The 27,129-nt window shown below is 43.5% G+C and overlaps 1 protein-coding gene across 3 annotated transcripts in view; it reads right to left on the bottom strand.

The window, feature by feature from the left end:
• znf438 (zinc finger protein 438) overlaps positions 1-27,129 on the bottom strand; it is a 54,712-nt gene that overhangs the window by 11,922 nt on the left and 15,661 nt on the right. Inside the window, exons 1-3 of one of the 3 annotated variants that reach the window (XM_080305891.1) lie at positions 15,702-15,850; positions 15,512-15,597; positions 11,858-11,947 (exon numbers count right to left, since the gene is read on the bottom strand). The gene's annotated coding sequence lies outside the window, so the exon portion shown is untranslated. Of the gene's footprint in view, positions 1-11,857; positions 12,608-15,511; positions 15,598-15,701; positions 15,851-27,129 lie in introns of those variants that run through there. The other 2 variants (XM_026179112.2, XM_080305892.1) reach the window with 2 other exon arrangements.

Raw genomic sequence — 27,129 nt, 5'->3', positions numbered from 1 at the left:
CTTGTTCTCATTTTAAGAGGCCCTAAAGACAACACTTTAAAAAACACTTTCGGGCCACATCTGCTAATTCACTTCACTGAATGGGTCAATGACACAACACAGACCCCTTTACTGTTGCACAGAAGGCAATACAGATATATGTCAAAGTGCTACTTTTAAACTTCCAGCTATTTTTGTAACCCTTCTACAGTTTGCTAATTTCCCTCCGTGTGCTCATAATTTGATTCAGGTCTCAGTATGTGCCTCTATCTACATAACCTGCATTTTAAAAACTCCCTTCTTCCACTTCAGGCACATTGGAGAGGGAAGAGACAAAAATGAGAATGAGAAAGAGGAAGGAGTGGGCAAGGGTTTGATTTCTTGTTGATGTAACAGCAGCGGTCAACTTGCCCTGTCATCATTCTCTATTCTCCCCAGAAGGTTATTTTGGTGTTCAAACACAAAAAGACACCAAATGAACAGAAATCAAGAGCAACGGTTGTTTAAAAGCTAGACCTGCAGCCCTTTGCAATGTCCAGTTACAATCAAGCACAAGCTATAATAAAATCCAGCTAGTGTAACTAGAATTTTTAATAGTTCTGTTGTTTTCTGTTTCACAGGTTTTGACCTGTGAAACAGAAAACAACAGAACTATTAAAAATTCTTTGAAATGCTGAAATGCTTGAAATTTTGAAATGCTTTGGCATTTCAAGGCTCAACATCTGATCAAAGAAGACAACAGAATGCAATGTCATTTTCAGTAGACACACAAATGATAGACAAAGCTTTCAGATACCTTTAGTTGTTATTTTACACATGACAGGATGATGCTGGCACCAGCGTACTTAACCAAATATCCCATTAGGCCCAGTGATGAGCAATATCTGGATCCTGCCAGATTTTGTCTGTCCACTCTAGGTCTGATCAGCTATGAGTTTTTGAGATGGCTGCTCTGCTTACAGTTTCTCCAGACTAGTGGAGCTCTGCAACAAATGGAGATGGTGTTTCTTGACCATTTTATTGGTGAAAGCTAGGGCTGCTCAATTAATCGAATTTTAATCACGATTACGATCTGGGCTTTCAACGATCATTAAAAATGACTAAGCCGATTATTAGCTCCTCCCTCGTGCTTTACTCTCGCACTGCTCCGTGTGGCAAATCGAGCGCACCTCTCTGCATTTCGAACACCCGTCACAACAATTAAGAGGACCCGAGGGAAGCTCGGAAAGCTAAGTAGAAGTTATTTGGAGAGGAGAGTGACTGCCGTTGGTTGAAAAGAGAGGTAAAAAAAAACTTCAGTGGTGTGGAAACATTATGGGTTCGCGGAGTCAGACGTGAATCAAGTAGACACAGTGTGTAAACTTTGCTACAGTGTCGTAGCTGCACCACAGAGCAACACTGCAAAGTTCACTAAACATAGATGTTTACATTTTTCATTTATTTTTTATATTGCAAACATTTGCACTGTTATCAGTATTTGCACACTATTTTATATTATTTTTTGACAATCTTTAAAGTCATTATTCAATACATTGTTATTGTTAAATAAATATCGTCAAATAATCGAGATCTCAATTTCAGTGAAAATAATCGTGATTATCATTTTGGCCATAATCGAGCAGCCCTAGTGAAAGCCTTTTTCAATCTGGTTACATCACTTTGTTTGGCCATCTGCCTTGGATCTTTGAGGGATGATTAGAAAAATCCTAACAGAAAGCTGGATCTTAATTCAAGGATGGTCCTGCTACGTGCCCACTCTTTGTCTACGTATAGAGAATGGATAAACTCCAACAAAGCACAGCCTACAGAAGTGCACTTATGTGCAGTCCTCCAAAAAAAAGGAAAGAAAAAGGAGGGGTTGGGTGATGATGCCATATGTAAATTGGAAAGATAATATTTTTTAATGTGTTATTTTTTTGGGCCTTTCATTTTTATAGACAGTGGAGAGTGGACAGGAAAGTCGTGGAAGATGCACAGCAGAGGGCTTTGGATCGGTCGCTCCATTTCACCTTTGCGCCATGTTCGCCTGCTAATCGTGTAACCTAAGCTAGCATCAATGTAAACCAGACTCACCTCAGTAAAGCTCAGATTAGTGTGCCGTGACAAAGATTGCTCATTAAATAAAATTCACAGTAATTACAAAGAAGTCTTTGCTTTGTAAATGTGATTTATTGTGTGCAGAAAAATAAGCAAGAAGTGCATTTAATTCATAAAACGTGAAGGGCCTGTGAACACTTTCCAAAATAACTCATCCACACACTGATGGCCGACATGCTCCCGTAAAGAAAAATGTCTTCGAATGCGAACCCCATTCACCTTAACTGTTATGCAGCTTTGACTCGAGGGGGCATAACACAACAAGGCTAAGAGACAAATGTGCAAGCAGGTCACTGATGCTACTCAAACTGCTGCTGGATTCAAAACGCCAACTGCTCCGATCTGACTGGGGTCAGAGGTCACTGCTAGGGTGATGCAGAAATCTGGTTTCTGGAGAGAATGTAAGAAACTAAGGAAGAAAGAAGAAAAATGATAGTGTGTGTGTGAGAAAGAGGGGGGTTGCTCCACAGAGACAGATTATCAGGTAAAGCCAGAGGGGTGAGAGGTGAGGATCTGGTGTTTATGCTGGAAACAGGTCAGGGGTGAGCAGCAGGGCAGAGTGGGGACGGGCCAGGCATCCACCTGGAATGGAATGACATGGTATGAACTGCAGACGCTTTACTCACACACACAAAAACGTCAGCTCATGCTCTCACAGCTGAACGCTGGTCACATGAAGATCTGGTCCAGCCAAGACCGACTGGCCGACCAGCCAAAACAACCCACCTATTGTTAGGCAGTAATGCAATTTAGTGAGAGCTGAAAGCGCCACTTTGTTCAGTGTCAAAACATGAAGAGCACCGTGTTTGGGGAGCATCCCCGATGCGTTCTGTGATTCTGCTTTGTCTCGCTTTTAGCCAAACAACTACTGTTTAAACTGCAGAGTGCAGCATTTTGCTTCCTATCTATGAAGGCGGTGGCAAGGACCCAAACATAACAACAACCACATCTCGAAAAAAGAAAAAAAAAAAAACATTAAAAAAACCCAATTCTCACATGAAAACGAAGCAGACAATAAGAAAGGGAGAAAGGGGAGGTAATTTCTTTTTTTTCCCCTCACAGTGAGTTTTGAAGAAATCAAATCTGAAGTATTTTGGGGAAAGGAGAGCAGAGGAGTGTGAGGTTTGTTATCTCTTCTTGTAGGTGAGAGCAATGCTCATCTGGGACTCACAGATAGAGTCTGGAGATGGAGGGGGTCTGGAATGAGACACACGTGTGTGTGTGTGTGTGTGTGTGTGTGTGTGTGTGTGTGTGTGTGTGTGAGTGAGTGAGTGTGAGAGAGAGAGAGAGAGAGAGAGAGAGAGAGAGAGAGAGAGAGAGAGAGAGAGAGAGAGAGAGAGAGAGAAGACTTAAAAAACAGCAGAGGCCAAGCTCCCCCAGGTTTTAGCCCAGATGAAAGGCCAGGATCTGGACTAGATAAGAGAGCAGATCATGGGGGGTCGGGGCCAGTCGGCTGTGAGAAGCCATGTCCAGCGGCCATCTCTCAGTAGCCCCCTCTCTCTTGCACGCACACACACATTATGTGTGGGATAAGTAAATGTGAGAGAGTTAGTTAAAAAGATAAACCTTTCTTGCCTTTGTTAAGATGCAAAAACATAAAAAAAACCAAAAATGCATCCAAGAGGAAATGACATCATTCCCTCCTGTGTAAAGTTATCTGTGCTCCATTGCTTCTGCCTGCATGCATGCTAACTACTCATTTTTGCGCACCAGCTCGTATATGCATGTGTGTGTGGGTGAAAGCATGAAAGCAGTCATGGGGTAATGAAGTCAGTGTTCTTGCTTTATCTCAGAGTGCTTCTGAATGAGAGAGCCAAAGAAGAGGCGCACACGCTGCCAACATCCAGCTGCTCCTTTTCACCTCTTCACCGGACAACAAACAGCGAAAGCTGTTGTAAGACAGAACATCAGAACACCATATGGTATTCAGCGCACGCACACACACATATGTCATCCACTGTCACCTGAGCAAATCAATGCAAGAGAGAAATCCATTCCAATTAGGATCCGGCTGCTCTGCCCTGCATGTGGATGTAGATTAATCAATAAAGAAATCCCACCACTGATCTGCCATTCACCGTACAGAACACACTGAACTCAGACTCTCGGTGTTTTGCTTTCATTCACTTGCAAAATAAGGAAGTGTACGCACTCGTCCTTTTTATATGAATCCAAATAATTTTCTATTCAAAAGGATTCCAAAGTGGTCAGTAAAAAAATGGAGGTCCTGCCCTTTAAAAGCAGGATCCTGTAAACCCCCGACAGCCAGCGACCTGTGACCCGATGTCCACAGCGAGGCCATGCGTCATTCCCCGGGAAGCCATAGCGTCCTCAATCATCCGTGCTTGCAGATGACCCAAATGAGCGTACGAGCACACATAAACAGACGCGGCCACGTTGCACGCAGCTGATGTGGCTCCCGGCTCTGAGCTGAGTGACGTCGACACGGATGCGAGGTGACAGCAGTGTGTCAAAGTGCACGTAACTGTGTAGAGGTAGGTGTGTGTGTATTCAAGGTCGGAAGTGTTAACGTGGCCCTCCTCCCCCGCCTCGACGCCCTCGGGCATCCAGCGCTGTGTTAGCCGTCCAGACTTTGCTCAGCACTAAAACCTTTACCTGACCTTTCCCTCTGCTGTGACATTTGGGCCCTTCTGAGCAGGTCAAACAGCACTAAACAGTGGTAGAAAAGCAGAGGGGAGCTGGAGGAGAAAAGGAAAGAAGAGAGGGACGAGAGCTGTCAGAGATGACAAGACGTGTTACAGGACAGCCACTTGGGACCATTTTAGTTAAGAAACTGCCATCCAAGACTGTACATCAAATCAAAATCAAATCAAAATTTATTTATATAGCACATATTAAAACAACAGTGTTGACCATAGTGCTTCACAGTACTGCATAACTACATAACTGCACTATTTGCACTGAAATCCACAAAGAAGAACCGTCATTGACAAGATCTCTTAGCTTTGTTTACCTGGTAGTAGGCACAGGTACAGTAGGTTAAACACATAAAAGTATTGATACTCGTAGATGTACAGCAGCAGAAGCTGCCTTCACCAGTAAGGAAGCAAACCAGGATTTGGCAAGCCCCACTGTGGACACCAATCTCCAACAAGTATACAGGGTGGGCCATTTATATGGATACACCGTAATAACATGGGAATGGTTGGTAATATTAAAGTCCTGTTTGCGGCACATTAGTATATGTGAGGGGGCAAACTCCTCAAGATGGGTGGTGACCATGGTGGCCATTTAGAAGTCGGCCATCTTGGATACAACTTTTGTTTTTTCAATAGGAAGAGGGCCATGTGACACATCAAACTTATTGGTAATGTCACAAGAAAAACAATGGTGTGCTTGGTTTCAATGTAACTTTATTCTTTCATGAGTTATTTACAAGTTTCTCTTTGTTCACAGCCATTGACATGTCGAAGAGGTTAACACGTGAGGAGCAGATTGAAATTGTGTTGATATCTGGTGAACGCAGTAACCGGGTCATTGCAGCAGATTTCAATGCAAGACACCCTACGAGACCACCCATCTCCCATGCTACAGTTAGCAAACTGCTTGCTAAGTTTTGTGAAACTGGTTCAGTGTTGGATTTGCCAAAATGTGGACGCAAGAAAACTGCCACTAATGAAGAAACATCAGTGGCTGTCCTAGCTTCATTCAGCAAGAGCCCACAGCGCCACTCGCATGTCACTGGAGAGTGGCATTAGTTGAACATCCCTTCGGCGGATATTAGCTACTCACAAATGGCACCCTTACAAACTCCAGCTACTGCAGCATCTCAACGAGGATGACCCAGATCATTTGCAGAATGGACAAAACAAAAATTGGAACAGGACTCTCAGTTCACGCAGAAGATTTTGTTCAGTGATGAGGCAAACTTTTATGTGAATGGTGAAGTTAACAAACAAAACCACCGCTATTGGTCTGATGCTAACCCACATTGGATGGATCCCTCCAAGACTGTTGGAACAACAAAAGCAATGGTTTGGTGTGGTATATGGGGTACAACGATAGTGGGTCCATTCTTCATCAATGGAAACCTCAAGGCCACTGGATATTTGAAATTGCTACATGATGATGTGTTTCCCTCTTTATGCACTGAAGCTGGCACGTTCCCTGAGTTTTTCCAGCAAGATGGTGCACCACCACATTATGGGTGCCAGGTCCGAGCATTCCTAGATGAACAGTTTCCTGGAAAGTGGTTTGGTCGTCGTGGGCCAGTTGAATGGCCCCCAAGGTCTCCCAATCTGACCCCCTTAGACTTTTATCTTTGGGGTCATCTGAAGGCAATTGTCTATGGTGTGAAGATACGAGATGTGCAGCACCTGAAACTACGGATACTGGATGCCTGTGCTGGCATTTCTCCTCAGTGTGTGAAGAGTGGGAGAAGAGGGTTGCATTGACAATCCAACACAATGGGCAGCACACTGAACACATTTTATAAGTGGTCAGAAACTTGTAAATAACTCATGAAAGAATAAAGTTATGTTGAAACCAAGCACACCATTGTTTTTCTTGTGACATTACTAATAAGTTTGATGTGTCACATGGCCCTCTTCCTATTGAAAAAAACAAAAGTTGTATCCAAGATGGCCGACTTCTAAATGGCCACCATGGTCACCACCCATCTTGAGGAGTTTGCCCCCTCACATATACTAAGGTGCCACAAACAGGACTTTAATATTACCAACCATTCCCATGTTATTATGGTGTATCCATATAAATGGCCCACCCTGTACTAGAAGGTCGCCTAGGTGGCTGCTGTGGCATCAGATCTCTCTTTTGCTTACTCTGAGTCGTCTAGTTTGAAATAGAAATTACATAAACTGTTGTTCTGTGACACCAGAAATTTGACCTGCAACATTCAAGAAAAAAAGATTTGAAAAGTGGTTAAAAAACCCTGAATGCATCCTCAGGTAAGTGCACGAAGCTGAACTATTCTCGCAGTCTTTGTACTAAGGAGACTGCTGGTTAAAGACTGTTTAGTGTCCAGTGGAACATTTGTGTTGCCACATGCACCTCTGTTGGGTAAGTCCAATAAAAGTTCAGGGATGTAGCGTGAAAGCGGCTTTAGTCATGCAACAAAGAGCCAGCTGGAACTGGTGCAACTGAGGCCGCAGTGTTTGAAATTTCAAAATCGCTAAGCTGCACAGTCAAGTAGGTTTACAGTGAATCGGGCACAAGCAAAAACAGACGTCCAGCGAAGTGGGTGTCAAATCCTTTAACCTTCACCTGGTGACCTCGCAACACCACAATCATACCCAGTGCCTGGCAGACTGCAAAGACTTATTAAAGCATGAAGGCTTTGAACTTTGAGCTTTCTTTTTTTATCTAATTCTTTTTAAAAGGAAAGACTACCCATCTTGTGAGATTATGTACAATCCAGTCCATTTAAGCAGCAATCTGAGCCCTGACATCTCACAGATATTCACTGGCAGCTGGATAACGGTGCACGACACAGAGCATTAAGGGGTAGGGTAACATGACCAAAGAACAAGACACTGAGCGCAAGATTTGTACAACCGCCTGATTGTCAAACACATAGATGTTCAAACAACAAGGCCTGTCCACTTCTATCTATTCTCTGCTGCTCCTTTGTCCATTGTTTATTAATATGCTCCTCCATCCTTGCTGACAGACTGAGCGATGTTCATTACTCACAAGGAGAAAGCTCAAACACTCCCGCAAATGAAGACTGCATAGAGTTTTTGCTCACGCTGGCCCCGATGAAGAAAAGTGATGCCACTGCAGCCTTGACTGGGGTGCTAAGAAAACACCTGCACTCCCAGACCCACCTTAATGATCACTCGACGCAATGGGAGAACTTTAATGGGGCCCTGGAAGGGAGGAAGGAAGGAAGCTGCCAGCTTGCTAATTTTAGGCACTCTGCATCTCAGATGAAACACTGGAAATGGCAGAGAGGAGGCGTGGAGAGGCGGGAAAGATTTCTGTCTCTCACTTTTGACTTTCTGCATCACGTCTCTCTAACCATCATTACGCCATGCATCCGGTATGAGAGAGTCTCAGAGCTCTTTGATTCTCTGAATCATTTCTCCCTCTCTTCCTGTTTCCTAGCCCTCTCTTTCCCTCCCTCACTTCCCAGCTTTCTCTGCCTCATCCTTCCTTTTTCCAACTCTCCCTTTCATTCGCGCCTCCCTCCCCTTCTGCCAGTACCTGAGTAAATAAACAGTGTTGTGTGGGATGCTAATTAGAGCAGGTTCAGGGACGCGAAGAGCCCAGAGATGGATAAACAGCAAGGTGGGGAGGAGAAGAGATGAGATGGAGGGGGTGGAGGTGGAGGTAACCCACCCCAAGGGCAACACAACACACGAACACGTCAGATTAGCGGTGAAGGACAGACAAGAATGGTTTTGGCTTTCAACCCAACTGAAGCACTGAAGCAAAGGGAGCGTAGCAAAGCAGAGGACTTTAAGGGGCTTGCAGGGGAGTAAAGGGCACTGCCAGAGAAGGGTTCACATACTGGAGCTTTGGCCATGTTGAGAGGAAGAAAAAATGTTGTGTGAACCTTCTTAATGACGCCTGCTCCTTGAGACCCAGTGTGAGATCAAAAGAAATGCAGATGAATCCAACAGTTAAAACAAAAACAGGTCAATGTGAGGCAGCTTTTCCATATTTAACGTTGAATTGTCTTTCTGGTGGGGGGGGGGGGGGGGGGGGGGTAAGCTGCAGGATGTGTAGGTAAGAAGGTAATGTTACAAAGGAGAGGTAAACGCAAACAAGTACACTCACACAAGTGATGAATGTACCTCATTGCATCACTTAAAACATTGCATCCCAACCTTTGGGATTCAACAAACACGTCACATGGGCTCAGGAACGCTGTTACTAACAACAACTGTGACTTTCAAATGTGCTCATTATAAACTGGATCCAGCCTTTTAGTTACTGCTACATATAACAGGTAATCTTTGTCTGTAGGGACCATTCGCGGCACACCTTTGCATCATTTGCAGCCAGAAGTTGTAACAATTCATCCATTCACCTTGTTAGCCAGGTCCACTATTTGATGCTTAGCTGGCAAATGTAACCATTTATACTTTTAGCTAGCCAAACACACTTTATGCTAATAATTCCAGTTTATCCTCTTTGTTCGGCTGATAATTCGTTTTTTTATCCACATTAAAGCTAACAAATTGACCTGCATCCTTTAAAATTTAAACTTCTATTATATTATTTTACGTACAGTAACTACTAGCATATAACAGAAACCAAATGGAACCATTTATAAAAGGGACCTGATCTTAAATAAATCTCTAAGTGACCTTTAAAACACAGTATGTGCATTGCTGACTTGTGACTATTGTTTTGTATGAAACCGTCTAATCCAAGGTGAGACAGATCAATGGGTGAATCTTGAATGGGAGTTCTGGTCAGTAGCTTTACTCCCACTGAAAGTTCCTTCTTACAGAAAGGTTCATGATTTTGCTAACAGCAATTGTGCCCAAGATTTTATGTCCAACAGACTGAGAAGCCAAAGCAGCCTTTGCAGTCCATTTCTACACAGGCAAGGGGAAAAAACCGAGGTAACTTTACTCCATAGGAAGTTTGATGTCGGAATTCTAATCAGCCTAATGCTTGTTATGTTGGCACATAACTGCATACAGCAACCCACACAGTCATTTTTCAGATTGCTCCGCTGCATGTGATAATTGTTTGTGTGCTATCAGCGCTTGTGCCAGACACTGGGCTTTGTGTTTGCTGTGGGTGCTTTTGTTATGAAATGACAGCGTGTTTGCTTAATCAATCACAATCATCGGCAGCAGCACCCTCCCCTGCAAGAACATTATGGATCATGTTCTGTAGAGACACTATTCCAGAATTTCTGATAGCATGGAATAAAAAAACTGGGATATAAAAATGTTTTTATACTTTCTTATGGACATTTCATGAACTTGTCGAGGTTTTGCATTTTTTTAAAGCCTCTGAGATAAACCATTTCCTCCTCTGTACTCAGGCTGTGTGGATAATGTGTGTGTGCGTGTAGAAAGCGTGAATGTATGGGCGTACAGTTAATGTAAAATTGAAACCTGAAATGATTTCAAAATACTCAGAATGAGGCGTTTTTAAAAATTCAAAAGGAAAATCATTATTTTATCAACACTACTCGAAACTCAAAGCAGGCAGAGATCCACGAGGAGAAAAGAAGATCTTTCTGTCTGCAAAAAGCTACTGCGCTCGAACATCAGCTCAGATTTCATTCTGCGGCCTATGATTGCGTGTTTTAAAGCTTAGCATTCAGATTCAAAGTGACAGCCTTTGTGACAAAAGACTTACTGGATAAGGTTCATATTTCCTAAGTTTGTTAAACTGTTTGATTTCTTTATTACACACACTCTTTAAGTGTTAAATGCACCAGAAATTAGTTTCCTGAGAAACAGTAATTTTGCAATGTTTAAGTACACTATAACTCTGTTTCTAAAAAAAAAAAATAACAAACTGTAGAACAAAGTGATTTGTAATCATTTGCACTCTAATGATTATTCCTGCAGTAGCCTAAGCTGCTCCAGCAGAGTGGCTCAGTGGCTGACAAACATCTCCCACTGGTGACTGTGTTTAACTGTGAGCTTTACTAAACCTCAGCAGGAATGGTCAAATCGCCTTTATCTCCATGTATGATGTCTTCAGAAATTGTCTGTCTATCTCAGTCTTTGTTCACAGTCCATAAATCGAGCATCTGCTAAGGAGTCTCTGTTGGATTATAAAACCCAACTAAGACAAATGCTGTCTGGCAGGATCAAAGGCGAACTCGGACTGTAATAATCACTGATGCTGCTGTTAAATTAACCAGACGCTGCTCACTCCAGTGGGAGGGATTCCTCTCTTCTGGCAGGCGGTGGACCAGGTAAAAGAAAAGACAGGAAGTCTGTGGAAAAACGTCGAAACAGCTTGGAATCTCTACCCTACCAAGAAGCAGCGTTAACTGATTATGTAATACGCAATCTTTAATGTTGCTCTGAGATGTTGCATGATTAAAAGACATCCCCAGATTAGGGACACAAAACTAATGACAGGGGAAGGAAACCTTGGCGTTACACGGACTTGCATAAGCTTTTAATCTCACGTTAAGTCCACCTCAAACACTGATGAAGAGATGAGAAAGAGGAAGGTAGGGAGGACTGCCACGTATCTAAGAGGCCGAGGAAGAGAGGGGAAATGTGGGATATGTGATGGCTGGATGGACGAGCTATTTTTATAATGAGGTCAGTGTGAGCTGGGGGATTTCATTCCCCTGGGATGGACACACACACACACACACACACACACACACACACACACACACACACACACACACACACACACACACACACACACACACACAAGAACTGTGGTGCTGTGATGTTTCTGCTGAGTGAGACCGTCTCTGTCCACAGGAAGATGAGGAGGAGGAAACCCAGAGCTACCCAGGTCTTTCAGGGATTTTTGCCATACCCTGATTAATCCATCTCTGCTACTAGAATGAGAGCCGATCTTTAATTATGGAACACGACTGACATTTTCTGATATCTCTAAAATGTTTTAAAATCCTAACATAATGACAGTAAACCCTGCTCTCTACAGCCATCACATAATTTCATTCTCTAGTCCAATTTTTAATTCAAACTTTCCTTAACTTCTTAGTGTTTTTAAGTCATCGGCTGAAAGCAGCAGGTACAATGTTTTGCTGTGTGCTGGTGTAGCACTTCAATGTCTCTGCATGGGGTCAATAAAGTTTATCTTAAAACAACTGACGTAGACCTGAGGTGTTTACCGATTGGATGATATTTCCTTCCTTTTCAGCTGCTCACTTTCTGGTTGGTGCCCAGGTTGTGGTCCCCTCCCCCCAGTCTCCGCACTCCTCCTGTGAAGACACATCAACCCTTTCACTCATTTTTATAGACAAAGTCAAAGCAATCACAAAATTTTGGTAAATGGTGACACAGATGTGGTGGATTATGGAGTCCCAAAGGGATCAAAATTATAATGTGGGATAAAAAATAAATAACAGGAAATAAAGAATAAAGTTTAAAGAATTATTTAAAAAAATAAAATAAAATGAGAAAAATAAGCCAATCAACAATTAATAATAATAATTACCCCACCTAATAACACAGTAGTTCAGAATATGCTAACGGTCAAGCTAACTAGCAAGGTCAAAACTGTATTATTACTCTGCATCAAAAATAAAGAACCCATCTTAGCAGACAGCTAATTCAGTTTTGCTGTAGTACTAGTATGTGAGGAGCAAAAAGCTGACTTTTTTTTGTTATAGTAGCCAAATTTAACTAGCTAGCTAGTTAGCTAGAGAGACTCAATAGCCTCAATAACTCTAAATATGCTATCTAACTGGCACGCTAACTAGCAGGGTTGAAACTGTTTTAGCTTTAAGATATTTTAATTAGCATTAAAACAAACACAACAATCACCCTTCTTGTTTCTAATCTGTGATTATGGTGTAAAAAAAAAAGTTATTATATCTAGAGACAATAAAAATAATTAGTGAGAATACCTTGAGTAAAATTAATCTATAAATTGCAATTATTTTAATTACTTTAACTTATTTTAACTACTAAAAAAAAAATACATGAAATATTTAAAATCCCATTGATTTAATTTAATGTTGAAAAAGCATAAATGTATTCCATTAATTATCTGGAGAAATATTGTGGTAGCTGATCAGAAATTTAAAGAGCAAACTGGTGTGATAACAGACTGCACAGGAGTGACAAGGTTTACACCCTAGCATGGCTCTGCATGGCCTGTTTCAGAAGTTTGCGCGCACACACACTATATCAACAAATTCTCTCTTGCAACCCCTCGCTCGCTCTAAACGCCTGTCGCTTTGACCCTCCATTAAGCTGAGCGAGTGCTCGTTTAGCCAACAGTGTCTCAGCAGTTGGGGACGCAGGCTGCCCACTCAGTCAGATCCAGCCGTATTAAATAAATAAGGAGCGCTCTTCTGTGTAAATTATTCATTTAACACGCCTTATCCTCCTCCAACAACCTTGTTAGAGCAACTCAGGAGTCGGAGGGGGGGAATGGGGCAGGGGTGGGGCAAAAGGAGGAGGAGGGGAGCAGACACCGCGGCTCATGTGCGACTCAGCAGAACCTGTGGTGCATCTCTAAGCTCTCTGGGCGTTCAGTTGTAGGGGGGCTAATTCGCTCTGACACCTCCTTTGTTTCAGGCGGAAAAGTGCTGCATACACACAGCTCCGTGTTCGCTCGCACTCTCTACACACTGACATGCACAAACTTGGAGAGAAAGAGCACAAGAATGGAATTTTTAGTGCATATTCATATAATAATCATTCTAGTTGTCTGGATAAATTATTGAGAAATAGGAGGCCAGGACACGCGATGCTGGAACGTGAGGGCTGCATTTGTTTTCTTGCTGCCTCAACTCGAATCAGACAACACAGCGAGTCATCCGCTCAAAACAAGCTGATTCTAATGAGCCGGGATGCTAACCTTGAGGACAAATACGCGACAGTACAGAACACCTCATATCTCAAGAGTGCACTCACGGCACGTCTGAGAAAACGTTTATGCAAGCTTGAGTAAAGCACACAATAAGCATCTTTAGCATTTTCTTCATATATATTTTAGAATATAAATATCACACTGACCCTTTATTTTCAACTCAAAGTCAGCTGCACTCAAAGAACAGTTAATTCCTTCTGATTAGGTGGTCTAAAAGCTTAAGTAATAAGCTTCAAAGCAGAGTGTAATTCTTTCCAGGTATGGGGGAATTAAAAGTAAAGTCTTTCATACTTTGAGTTTTAACGCCATTTAAGTCTAACCTCACACCATGTGTCACAGTTTGTAGAAAAGAAAGTCTGAATTTAAAGGAGACGGGGGTTTTTTTTTAGCACACATTACACTAGACTGGTGAGGTCTGACCATCAGTCTGCAGCTGAATCAGGATCAGCCCGGCGCAGACCGACACACTCACTCTCTCTCTCTCTCTCTGACTCCAGCGTTCAGGCCCAGAGCGGGAGGTTGTTATGTCAGCTCTGACAGTGCTCATTACCAGCCTCTACGCTCTGGATTGGAGTTAACAGGCTTTGGCGCAGGCGTAGGCCAGTTAGACCCGACTGGTACAATGGAATCAGTGTGTGTATGTGTGCGTGCCTGTGCCGAGAGTTAATCACAAAACATTCTTTCATTTCTAAATCGCACCTCGGGGCCACTGTACATTACAGAGGCACCGATATGCTATGTGCAATGACATCTACTGCTTATTTCCATTCTCACTTGAGAAAAGTGCTCCATACGAGGGCTGGCCGCTCAGCTTCCGCATGCCAAAAAGCTTCTGTTGAAGTGTTGGTGCACTGCTGTGCATCATTTCTGATTTATCGTGGAGAAGTTCTCACTCGAGTGTTTAGATGGCTGAATGAAAACGAGATGCTTTTGCTCTCTTATCAGGGAGACAAGAAGTTAAACAAAGTTGTTTTGAAATCTAAATAGTCTGTGGAGGAGTATTAGGACCACGTTCAGCAGACGACAACTGTAATCTTCACATTTCGACTAATTTTGAAATTAAGATAAAATGAAGCTGCAGTTTAAAAGTAATCTTGTCACAACAAGTCACAGATTACTCATTTACACTCTGCCCGACTCTGCTTGGATCAGCTGGGTGTTGGTCATGATGGACCTACTACACAACCCTCACAGCGCGGTTCCTCCCATCTCTTCTTTACCTTTCTTGTCTGATATAAATGCCAATACCGATGTATCAGAAAACAGGCCGACAAAATCATGCAATAAGCTCTTTGTCTGTCCGTGTATACAGCCTACTGTGGTGACTGTTGTTCAGCAGGTGGGTAGGTTAGTGGGTCGGTCTCTTGCTCGTTCCAGTCCACATGCTTTAGTAGAGCCACTTCAGCAGCGACTGATCTCTGATGGGGGTCACCGCCCCTCAGGAGTAGCATCGGGAATTGAAGCGTGGATTTCTTGCTCATTAGACAAATGTATAAACCACTACACTATGAAGGTTCTTAGTCTATACAGTCAATCAACCAATCAACCACTTACAAATAGATCTGATCTGAACTTTGGGTATAAACCACACCTGTCCACAGAAAAAACTTCTTCCATTCCAGCCACCATGGGCAAGACCAAAGAGCTGACAAAGGACATGACAGGACTGTAGACCTGCACGAGGCCGGACAGAGGTACGAGCCATCGACAAGAACCTTGGTGAGAAGGTGAAAAATGTTGCCAACTTTTTGATAAATAGAAGAAATTTCAATGTCAAACTCTGTGTTGTGTTGAAGTTCCAGTTCAAATATGCAATAAGTCTGAACAACTTTTCCTTGAAATAAAAATGCAGAAGCTTCTTACTGTGAAATCAACCGCTGTCACCCACGAAACAATATGTTAAGGAGTGGTTTGCTCTACGTGATCAAAGTCTTTTGGAACTTACAAATTTTCTTGCACGCTTAAATTTGCAGGTTGCAGAAGGGGGGGGATTATCCAACCAGTTCTATACATGCCACCAACGTGCGCCACCTAGAGGAAAGAAAAGCAGCACAAGTCAAGATTTAAACATTTCTCATTTATGTCCACAGACATTACAGCTTAGAAGCTTAATACGTAAAAGCAAAGAGATTTACATGATAGTTGTTTTGGTGTTAGCAGTTATCTGTTGCTGTCATATGGATCATTACACCGGCTCTGGTCTATCCTGCTGCTTTCAGGTGTCTCTGCAGGTCTTGCCCTCCTTCTCTGCCCGTCCCCTCTCAGCCCCGTAACCAGCAAGTGATGCCGGTGATTACACTTGATTAAGGCCTTCTACTTCAAACAGACCTGATGTTTATACAGCCCCTGATATGGCGGATAGGATAAAGAGCAAGTTGAGTTCTGTGTTTGTGTCGGTGTGCATGTGTATTTGTGTTTGCCTAGATGGGAGGATGAACACCATTACACCTAGGCTTTGTGTACATACGATTGTAATGACAGCCTGTATAAAACATGTGGTGTTGTGTTGTTTATCATTAGGGGTGACTGTAGTTCATCGATGCAGTGTTTCTTCCCAGCCTAATTTTAAAAAGTTGTGGAAAACCTACTACCTTAACTTTGATTTAAAAGTCCAATTTTTAGACACGAGTGTGCCCCAACTCAACTACACCTAAATGCACCTACCTATGAGGCGGTGCCTCCTCATATGAGCTCCTCTGTATGTCTAAACCTGGGCATTGCCAAGCCCGTCATATTGCTTTCCATATTTTTCTAATCTCTAGGCAGAAAGAGGAGGACAAAAGTGTGAGGTGTCCCGCAGCTGCAGCACTGCAGCCTGAATTAGCCCCGACCACATGAAAAGCTTTCGTCTCTATTCCAGGCCAGGGCGGGAAAATTACAGCCCTACTCGCTTTACTCTAGCATTAAACCTCAATTAGTGCACAAGTACGCCGATGATGTCATCACCCAGGGACCCAAGAGCCCTGGAAAGAAGGGGCGCTGAACAGTGAGATACGCTCACAAACCACGTTGCTTCGAACTTTCGGGCCCGTCTTCTCAGCCGCTGAGAAACTCAGTTTGGCGAGGAATAAGGTGACGCTCGTGCGATACGGCCTGGAAAAACAAACGTGCAAAAGAGGCTTGTGGCCTGGTTTGGCTAAATTTACCAGGAATTTTAATTCTGAGATGTAACTCGAGGTTTCCCAAGAGGAGAGAGAGGTCAGCGAGGTAGGACAAGAAAAACTCTGGTTTGACCCTCGGTGACCTGGCAGGAGACAGAGGAGGAGGTGGATGAGGAGGAGGGTGACGAGGCCTGGCTTCTATCCAAAAAACACACTGAGAGGTCACGCTGCCCTTCTCTCAGCAAACCACTTACATTACACAACAAACTTACATAATCATATGGAGGACTACAAAAAGCCAGCTGTAACAGCACCATATCACAATGATGCTACACTTCATTATTGCTGTCACATATCTGAGCATTATTTCTGTTAATATAACTGACACTGGCCTTCATTACAGGTTTTGGAATGAGCTTTTTGGATACAGTTTTTTACTTTTAACTGGGAATCAGAGAACGTTTCCTTAAAGGACTGAAAAAGCCGTATCTGGAATTGATCAAATCGAAATCTTAATCAGAACCTATCCTGTGACAAGTGGTATAGTAACCTAACCTGACGTTTCTGCTTCTTGCTCCACCACCATTAACTGAATCGAATAAAATTTGAGAAAAACAATAAGAAATTCTAAAAGTAAGACCCAAGCTCTAATAAAGTAATTCCCTTTTATCAAAAACCCCAGACACAGCGCTCCCTGGATGTTTATTGTAATCTAAGGTAGTCCCCATGCTGTGGGGTCAATGTTCCTTCATGTCCTACAAAGAGGGGAGCGACTTCAGTGCAGCTCAGCATGGGATCACTCGCGGGCATCGCCTTGTACCCTTCTCTTTGTAACACCCTGTGAATAATGCATCGCAGCTCCCAGCAACTTCTCACAGGTTGTTTGAGCGAGCTGCTCGAGGACTACGGGTCCTCTTAGGTGTACCTCCACCTGAAGAGATGGATCACTCTCACATCTTCAAAGAGAAGTCAGTCAAACCATAGATTGTTAGTACCACCCCGTGGGTTTACAAAATGTTACTCGGTCTCTCACAGGTGCAGAGAAAGAGGATGGGGCCAGCATTTCTCAGAAAGTAGAACAAAAATTTTTTTCCCCTCTCCCATAGAGCCAAGCTCTGACAAAAACTTTGAGCAGCGGTGGGGGTGATGACGGGGGTGGTTGAGATCAAAAGCCTGCAAGTTCCTGGCGAGCGGACCCAATCAGCCGAGAGGGCCAAGGAGAGGAGGAGAGACAAGTGCTTCCCTTTTAAATTGATCCCACTGAGACCCTCAAGGTTCCCCTCGCAGGACTCGCAGAAAAGCGATAAAAATCTGGCCCTGTGGATCTGATGAGAGACTGGGAGGGGAGAAGGCTGAGAAGAAAGACTGTTTCGGGGGGGAAAGAGCGGCACAGAAAGAACAGAGAGGCACAGCGAGAGGAGATCAAGGAGAGACGAGAAGGGTGGGCTCATCCTCTGAAGGTGCATCCAGGCGGCGCCGTCGTGTGCCAGCGAAGAACCAGAGCAGTGAGGACCGGCACTATCAGCTATCTAAACCCATGTTACACGTCTGATCATGTGCTCAACCAATCAACCGTGGGTGTATCTTTATTATGCTCGGGTCCTGGCAGCCTGAAATATTGGCTCCTTCCGAGCTGGCCTGAGATCAGACTCTGGATGAGGCCGGTGTCGTTATCCGCAGCATGCTGGGGCCTCAAAGGAACACGCGCTATCAGAGCAACCCAGAGACCCCACAGCGTGCCAGACTCACCACAGACCTGCCCGAGTCGCCAACACAAACACCCAAATGTGCTCAATAAGGTGCTGTGAATTTGCATTTCCTTTCCAGGTCCACTGGATGTAGTTCATAGTAGAATAGAAAAGTTATTATCAGCAGGGGGTCCCAGTTATCAAAAGCGGCAAATGGGTGCGTCTTGTCAAATGTGACAGAAAAAATAAAGAAAATAATCATCTGCAAATCTCATTTATCACAAATTAGACTATGTAGATTCTGAAACGTCCACAGGAAGCTCTTGGTCTTCATTAGATGATGAAATAAAGCATACCTGGTTACAACTGAATAACTGAAATACATAGTTAGGTTTATATTTTAAATTCAGATCCTAGACTGTGCTCACAGGTTTTTCCCCTGCTTGTGCCTTAAAACAAACACAAAATGAGAATAAATAACAGAAACAGTCACCCAAAGAGCCAGTTTATAGCGCCAACATGTTATGGAAGTCCTGTGACGGGTATGTTTCCTGCAGGGTCATCCTGGTAAAAACTGGGGATGTCTGAAAAAGATTTAAATTGCAGTGACAGAGCCATGAGTTTAAAGGCTGTAAACTTCTATCCAATAATATACGAGAAGAATTTACTCTATCATAATTAGCTTCTTTTTTTGTGGGCAGTTAATGCTATATGTAGACTCACTGCATACCAAGTATTTCATTTCATAAACCTTTTCAATTAAATATAAACTTTATGTATTTGATTGGCAGGCACAGTAGGATCTGGATGGCACTGTGTGCACTATACTGCTCTTTGCTACTCCACCAACAGCTGCATACGAGTGTGAACCCTCGAGCTCAAAGTGTGCTTGAAAACAACTAGTTTATATGACGTGCCTCTGACCGTCAGACAGAAACATTTTGCACCTTTTTTTCTCAAATGGTGGCACTCGAAGGTGGGGTGGCATTGCGGATGTCGTGGAGAGGCGATAAGGGATAATTGTGTAACTGTGGGGATAATGACACACGTTTTCACACGGCTTCGCACGGAAGCCACTTGTGGTGATGCCTGTGGTTGTAAACATGAAAACTGAACAGCCACGTGCAATGCTGCGAGCTGAGAGTGCTGCAGAAAGCTGCAGAAATGTTCGGACACCACGTAGCAAGAGGTGTGGAGGAAGGAAGGTTCAGATGCCGTCCGACCTGCCAACAGCCTTCTGTTTTTTGAAGAGCACACCGGCTCCTTTATTTCCATCTCTGTGACTCACTGCATCAAGCACACAAAAAGACAGGAGCTCTTGGAAAGAGACTTAGGAGGCAGTGGGATGCTGCCTGGAGGATGATGGCATGCTCTCTGCACCACTTTCAACTTTGGACATTCAGAACAGCTATAAACACTTTTGCTTTTAGACACGGTCAGACACACTGTATGAAGCGTGAAGTATTTAATTTTAGGCATTCTGAGCCTGTTAGCGGGAGCAGGAGGCGGCAGGTGAGAGGTGAAGTCAGAAGGAAGCAGGCGGAGGAAACGTGAGCAGAGAAAAAGAAACATTCCTTGACTCGGCCAGAAAGAGGCCTGGTGGGCTAACTCTGAGCAGTTTACCCCGGCGTCATGATGTGAGTGACTAGATAACAGAGCTCCATCTGATAATCACATACTCTGCTATTACACTTCTTAGCTGTGTGACTGTAGCAGGCCAGAATAAGACAACCAAACTGTGATGGATAGCCCACGCTGAGCAAGAATAACTTACAGCCTCATAAATAAGCAGATCTCTACTAATAGGATTACAGTAGCCCTGAGGCTGACACCCCCCCTCTACCAGCCACGCTCCTCCTCTCCTTATGACAAGCACCCTGAAATCACGTCAGCGTTCGACATCAATATTTTGACATTTCATTCAGCTGACTCTCCAGACGGAGCCATTTATTTAATTAGCTGAATCAAAATTGGCAGGAGCGGCAAATTCAAAGTTAACGTGACTGGGGCTCAGTTGCCACAGGTAACCTTTTTGGAAGGACTTACTGTGGCAAATTGATTGCTGAGAGCGCAGACTCATCATGAGTGCTAATTTTCAGAAGCGGCGCACGGCGGAGCAGGGAAATAAGAGGCTCTATTTATAACAGAAGGAAACAGCAGAGGGGGATTAGCCTGTCATTAGAATAAAAGAACCCAGAAGAAGAATCAATTTCAAGGTTTAAAAAGCTGACAAACTCAGTTCACTCGCTCGCTCGCTCTCCATCCTTCGCTGCTTCTTTCACCTCGGACAGACCAGCCTACAGTCGGCCACATATGAGCTTTCATTGAGGCGCCAAGCTCGGATTTCTCCCTCTTCTGCCTAAATGGAAAACTAAAACAGTTGTGTTGTTTTATTCTAACAACGCCGTTGCTCCAGTCACCTGAAAAGTATCACACTGCTGCTTTTTGATTTAAGGAAATATTCCATCATTTTACTTTCTGTGGGTTTGACTTTGTGGGGAACAAATAGCATTGAAAGCTTGGTTAATCCACACTCAGTATTTTGTTTTTCAAAAATATCATCCAGCCAGATAATCCTAGCAGAGCTGTCACTATCACTACATTAAATCTCTTTGGCATGAGCCGCTTTGTTTACAGATTTCACGCTGCTCATTTCAGTGTTCGCCTCCTACAGAGGGAAGTGAGTGTGTTTGATTTAGAGGCAGATGAAATACTAAAGATGGCATAACCGAACGTGTGCGGTTCACCTCTTATTGCAGATGAAAATAAGGAGGAGGACAATGACGACTCCCGTGCCAAAATCTTTCATCGAAGGTGATGATAGTCCTGCGCTGCCAGGAAGCTGTGACAGCATCCAGGAGACAACATAATAAAACTAAACTGCACGGCAACAACAAAGAAAGTCTCACTTTTAGCAAGTCATGCTCACTAATTTTACTCTTGGTCTTTAAAAGAGCAGCTTTGCACAACAGTTCAAACTAATTAATATTTATCTCATGCTGGGCCTTAGTTCATCCACTGTATGAAACCAGCTGTTTTAGGTCTTGTCCCTGTGTGTCTAGGACACAATTTTAGGTTTAGCATTCTTATACAGGGCTTTCTATATGTGAGGGCACATGTAAGAATCACGTTTCTAGGCTTTTAGTCCATTTTCAACCAACAAATCATTGAGTTGACCTTCAAGGCCTTGGTGGATTGTAAGCCTGACTTTACCGGATTGTTAACATGACCCCACTCTACACCCCTACAAAATTTGATCACAGTATATCTGAAACTTTTCCAGCTACTTGTTTGCGAAATGAATGTCAGCAAAAACCACCAAAAAAACCTCCTTGGCAGAGATAAGAATAGAGAAGCTGTCTGAAACTCTGAATTCACCACTGTAACAGTGTATTTCAGAAAATAAAGAAGGCCATCTTAGATAAGACACTGAGGCACTATAAGCGTCATATGATTTGCATCGTTGTAGCTGTAAAACTGTGAGGATGACCACCATCACTGTGAAACATACACTCTAAAATCCCAGAGTTGCTCAGCGAGGTCACAGCATCCAACTCCTGTGCTGCCAGTGACTTTGTCACCTCTCCTTTCCATCAACAGCTCACTGAATTATGTGACATTTTCATTACTGGCACGCTACCTGGTCTACCTCCAGGTGTGCATAATGGAGACAGCCTTGGAAAACCACCATCTCCCAGCATGCCGTTGGGAATTGGACCAGGAAGGAAGCTTAGAGCCGATTACCAGGCCGAGAGGCAACCCAAACTGTGTCATCTTCCCACTCCCTCAGCACAGAGCCCTCACCCCCCTGACCCAGGCCATCATGTGCCCGGGTGAAACACGGGGCACGTCTCTGGGACAGGAACCGCACAGGAAGCAGCGCAACTCGACAAGGACGGAAACTCGCGAATCGGGGGAGAGGGCTGGTGGTGAGAACAAATCGCAGAAAAGTAAACTTTTCCACCAACGCCACATCGCAGCAGAGGAGAGGCAAGCGGGGCGGGGGCACCGGCGCATTCCTCATTTGGGGAAGCAGCTAAGCTGGCTGTAGGAGGCGGCAGCGGAGGGATTTAGCGGGCCTCAATAGCGAGGATGAAATGAAGACGGGCTCGCAGTGTCGCTTTCAGAGGATGCTGCCAAGAGTCGTCACATTACTGATACAGAGGCAGGAAAACAGATTCAATTAATACACTGCAGCAGACAGTAATGCTGGACTCTTCAATCCAATCCGCTTAGAGAACATCTTAATAGCGCATGAGAAGGAAGAATATTGTGCTAATCTGTCTTGTCTGCGGAGCGCTCCGACATCCCCCATTGATGTTGACATCCCTTTAACATGAGGTTAGTGGGTGTTTGGCCTCCCCTCCAGTCATTTGTGAGCTGCAGAGCCTGGAAATGATTAGGCCTGGGAGGGCAATTAGCCGGAGCATCGCCGAGCTAAATATAGTCCAGCTTGGACTGTTGCTCCTGGGTCACATCTACACTGCAGCCTCTACCCAGGCATGTTAGCGCAATCTGGATCCCGTTTTGTTTTATGACTGATGCGAAGGCCGCGCTGACTCAGGCCAGATAACATAACTCAGCCGTCGATCAGGTGTCTCCAGGGGAAAGGGAGTGGGAAGGAATCGCGTAAGGAAGAATAAAGAGATGAAGTTTAAAAGAGAAGCACATGTTAACCGTGATGTTCAGAAAATACCAGTCGACTCTATGAGCTGTACAATCGAAACCTTTTGGACTTCTTTCGTAACAAGCTGCCTCAAATGAAGCATGGTTGGGAAAACATGCTTTCCCACAGCCTTACAGCATCTAAATGGTATGCAGGGAAAGAATTCTTTCCCATCGCGCAGCTCCCTGCCCCGCCAGTCCCCTCTAGTATCTCCAACCCCGAGTAAAGAAAAAAAAAAAGAAGAAAAAAAGGGGGAGATTTTATCCTTAAAAACAGGAGGTTCGCCCACTCGTACACCTGGGACGGCTCTTGGATGGAGGAGGCAAGCTAGAGGGTTATAAGAGCCTGGGAATGTTTAACATCAAGAAAGCAATCAGAACGTAGCCCGAGCTCTGGGAATTAAGACAGGAAACATGGAGAGTAACCCCTTCCAGACCGAGAGGAAGGAGAAGAGGAAGTGATTTAGGTTTGGTGGCAAATTCATACTGTTACCTGAAAGTGTAAACTTCATTTCCGCAGATCTAAATGAAGCCATTTCACAGAAGGACTTTTTAAGGACCTGAAAAGTTTCACTTGTGCCTTCTTAGCCAGATCTCTGCTGCCTACATCAGTGATCACAAGGCTGATGAGGGGCTCAAACATAATACAAGAAAAGCACTGGAAAAATTTAAAAAAAAAGCTCAACATAGGCTCTGCTTCAACTTCCCCATCACTGGTTTGACCTGGTGTATCTTTCAGCACAGTATACTTGTGTAGACCGAGGTGAAACATAAGTGGAAATGTTCTGGCACTACACTGAGCTCAGCACAAATTGTACAAGACAGCTCAGGAAACAGAGGTTTGCTTTGTGCCCTGAGCAGAGAGCATTTATCATCCAATAAAACCTGCAGTAAGAGACCTATTCCTGCACTGTCCTCTGACCCACAAGTGGCATCAAACAAGACCAAGTGCCCATAGGAACTCAGGAAATACATGATAGCAAGAATTTTTTGGTTAAATTTAACTTATAATTGGGAAAATAAGTTGAAAATCAACACGTAAATTTTTTTAAACTTGGTCAAAATCCTCCCAGCTGTATAGAGTATTTTCTTGGGTCTCCGTATCAACTTTGAAATTCTAGTATCGTGACAACCCTATAAACTATATCAGTGGCCTCACCCCCAGACTCTGTTTTCATTATGGAAAGCATGACAGTGGGATTGAGGAGATCCTTAAAGTGTTCCTTCCATCACTTGACCGTAGCATCAGTTGAGGTCAACAGCATTCCCACTGTATCGTGTATAAGTAGAGCACTGCTTCCCCCTCTGACAATTTGCAAGAATCATTTTGAGGCTGACAAAAGTGTTGATCCGTGGTCTTAAACTAATCCCAGGGGAGTGGGCCTTCCGGTATCTGACCTGGTACCTCTCCCAGCATCTGTCAGCTACCTCTAGGGTCCCACAGGCTAACCAAGTCCAATAAGACCCCTCCGTCAGCCTGACAGATCCTTTCTGGTGTTCATCACCTGGATCTGGGTTTACAGGCACTAACGATTTTGGACTCCCTCAGATTGCAATCGAAGCTCTACTGGGAATTAAAGATCTCATGGACGGGCACCTCAAGCAGACATACCCATGCTATAGCTCCACCCACTTGTTCTTTTAAACCTTTTGTAAGCTGCAAACAATCACTAGAAATCTAGCTGCTAGTGGCTGGTAGCAATAGGTCTCTAACTTTTTCTGACATGCCCCACTTTCCAATTTTTATGAATTATTAATACTAAAAAACCATCCAATCTGAATTTTTGTTGACCCACAGTTGAGACTTACAGGCTTAAAGTGAGGATGAGGAGAGCTAAATGCCTTTATGAGCAGAAATTTGTTTTTCAAGCAATCACTGTCTTGTTTGATTTTCACAGTTAACAAGCTGCGATTTCAAATAATGGTCAGACTAGAAATCTGCCCCAAGCAGCAACATTATTGATTACTTTTAAAGATGAATCAGTCATTTGTTGTGTCCATAAAATGTCAGAACATAGTGAAAAATGGCTGTACTCTCATTAAAGCCTCTCATTAATAATGCCATCACCAGTAATTATTGGGTATTATTATTAAATTAGCCATTTTTTTCAGTTGCTTGCCCAATTATTCTACATCCAACTGCTTATACACCTACAGTACATTCACAGTATTCAGTAGATCTCAAGATATTTTTCTTGGAATCACAGACTTGCTGATGGTGCAAGAAAAAAGTAAAGACATTCACAAAGTAATAAAGATTTAACATTTTGAAACATAACACATATATGCAATTCTGTCCCAGTTCAAGTAGGAAAACCTCAGGACTGGGAAACAAATAGTTTGAAGGAGAAAAACTGTACATAGCAGTGTACCAAGCAGTAACTTCCAGAACAGGAAAGTAAAGCCAATACTGTAGTTAATCAAATACCCACTTGAGGGTGTCTTCAAATGTTAATCAATGGGTTTTGGGGAGTTGGAAGCCCGATGGACTGAAAGTCGTTCCTGTTCCACTTCTTTGAGGTCTTTTTGAAGTCCACCGCCTGGGGTGCATGCGCACTTGGTTCATTGTAATATAAAGTGTCTGTGGATGAGCGTCTACGTTCGAAACAAACTGGCACGGACGTGGACATCCACATGAATCCTCGTTGACACAGTCTGATGACAGAATTAACAACACTTGGACCCAAAAATGGACCCAAGCGGACTCTAGCAGACTAGAGAGACACGTGAAGTATAACGCAGGCCATGTTAAAATTACCAAGATCAGTGACAAAATAAGCATGTTTAGGGTCAGGTACAAAAATTTGTTATGGTCTCAATAGCCAATTTCCCTTTTCATCAAAACTGTACAGGAAGGTAGCCATCTGCTGGACTCACCTCCGTTAAGTCTCATCTTGAACTGTGCACACTCTGTGCTGCTGATGCCTTTGAGCCTTTTGATCGAACAATCTCATAATAAAAACAGCATGCTGCGCGGTACAGCCTGCCCAAGAAGCTCATGCTTCAGTTTTAGTGAATGAAATTTTAGTATTTCATTTGTCAGATATGTTCGGATATTTCGGTTTATTTCACACCTCAAACATTTAGTAAACAATTAAGCAAATACAAGTAATCTGCAATAAATTACAGGTAGTAAGAAAATAAACTACTAACTTTTTTACACTACGTCCGCACCTACACGAGTATCTTTGAAAACGCAGCTGTTTCGTCCACACGTAAACGGCGTTTCGAATCACCGAAAACTGAGATTTTTTAAAACTCCTTTTTTGTGTTTACCTGTGGACGAGGAATACAGAGTTCGTCACACAACGTCAAAGGTATGTGCCTTCCACGTCACGCTGTGCGCCACGTTATTGTTTACATGAGATGAATTGCAGAATGGCAGATAGAGACAAAATACTGTTAATCTGACTATCTTCGGTTTTTACAGGCTTACATACACACGCAGCTACTGTTCTTCTATTTAGAAAGGCAGAGGCGTCACGGTGTGATTATTTTACATGTAGTTGGTTTTTTTCCTGTGTAATAATATTCAACATTGCTATCAATACACTTTTCAAAACATGCCTCTCTGTGCAAAATGGGTTTAAAAACATAAACAGCTGTGGGATCCTGTTTGTCCGGGATTTAGACGGGGGGAACAAATCGCGGCAGGATCAGCCTGATGTTATTTATATCCCGCTGTAACTTTACTGTATAAAGAGCTAAAATCTCCAAAATGTCAGGAGTAGTTAGTCATTACAACGAGTGTTTGTGAACTAAAAATCAAGAATGTGGGATACTGTTTGTCCGTGATTTGAAGAGCCCAGCGAAAACCAATTCTGCAGGGGAGACCTACCTCGGCACTTGTGCAGGTGAAACCAAAGGGAAGATTGGCTTCACTATATTTTCTAGTCTTTGGTTTAGAATGAAGTTGGTTTGGAAACATATTCACTGATGCTTCATCTCCTGCTTTGCGTTTCTTTGGCCGCCCCGTGCTAGCAGTGTCCAAGCGTTTTGTTTTTTCTCCCCCTTTTCATTCCGCCCCCCCTGCAATGGCTCTGCGCCCCCCCTAGGGGGCGGGCCCCACACTTTGGGAAGGTCTGCGTTAGCTGGTGACTCAGCACTCC

Source organism: Astatotilapia calliptera, chromosome 9 (assembly GCF_964374335.1).
Source record: "Astatotilapia calliptera chromosome 9, fAstCal68.1, whole genome shotgun sequence".
NCBI classification, from domain to species: domain Eukaryota; kingdom Metazoa; phylum Chordata; class Actinopteri; order Cichliformes; family Cichlidae; genus Astatotilapia; species Astatotilapia calliptera.
This window is presented reverse-complemented; position numbering and strand designations above follow the sequence as displayed.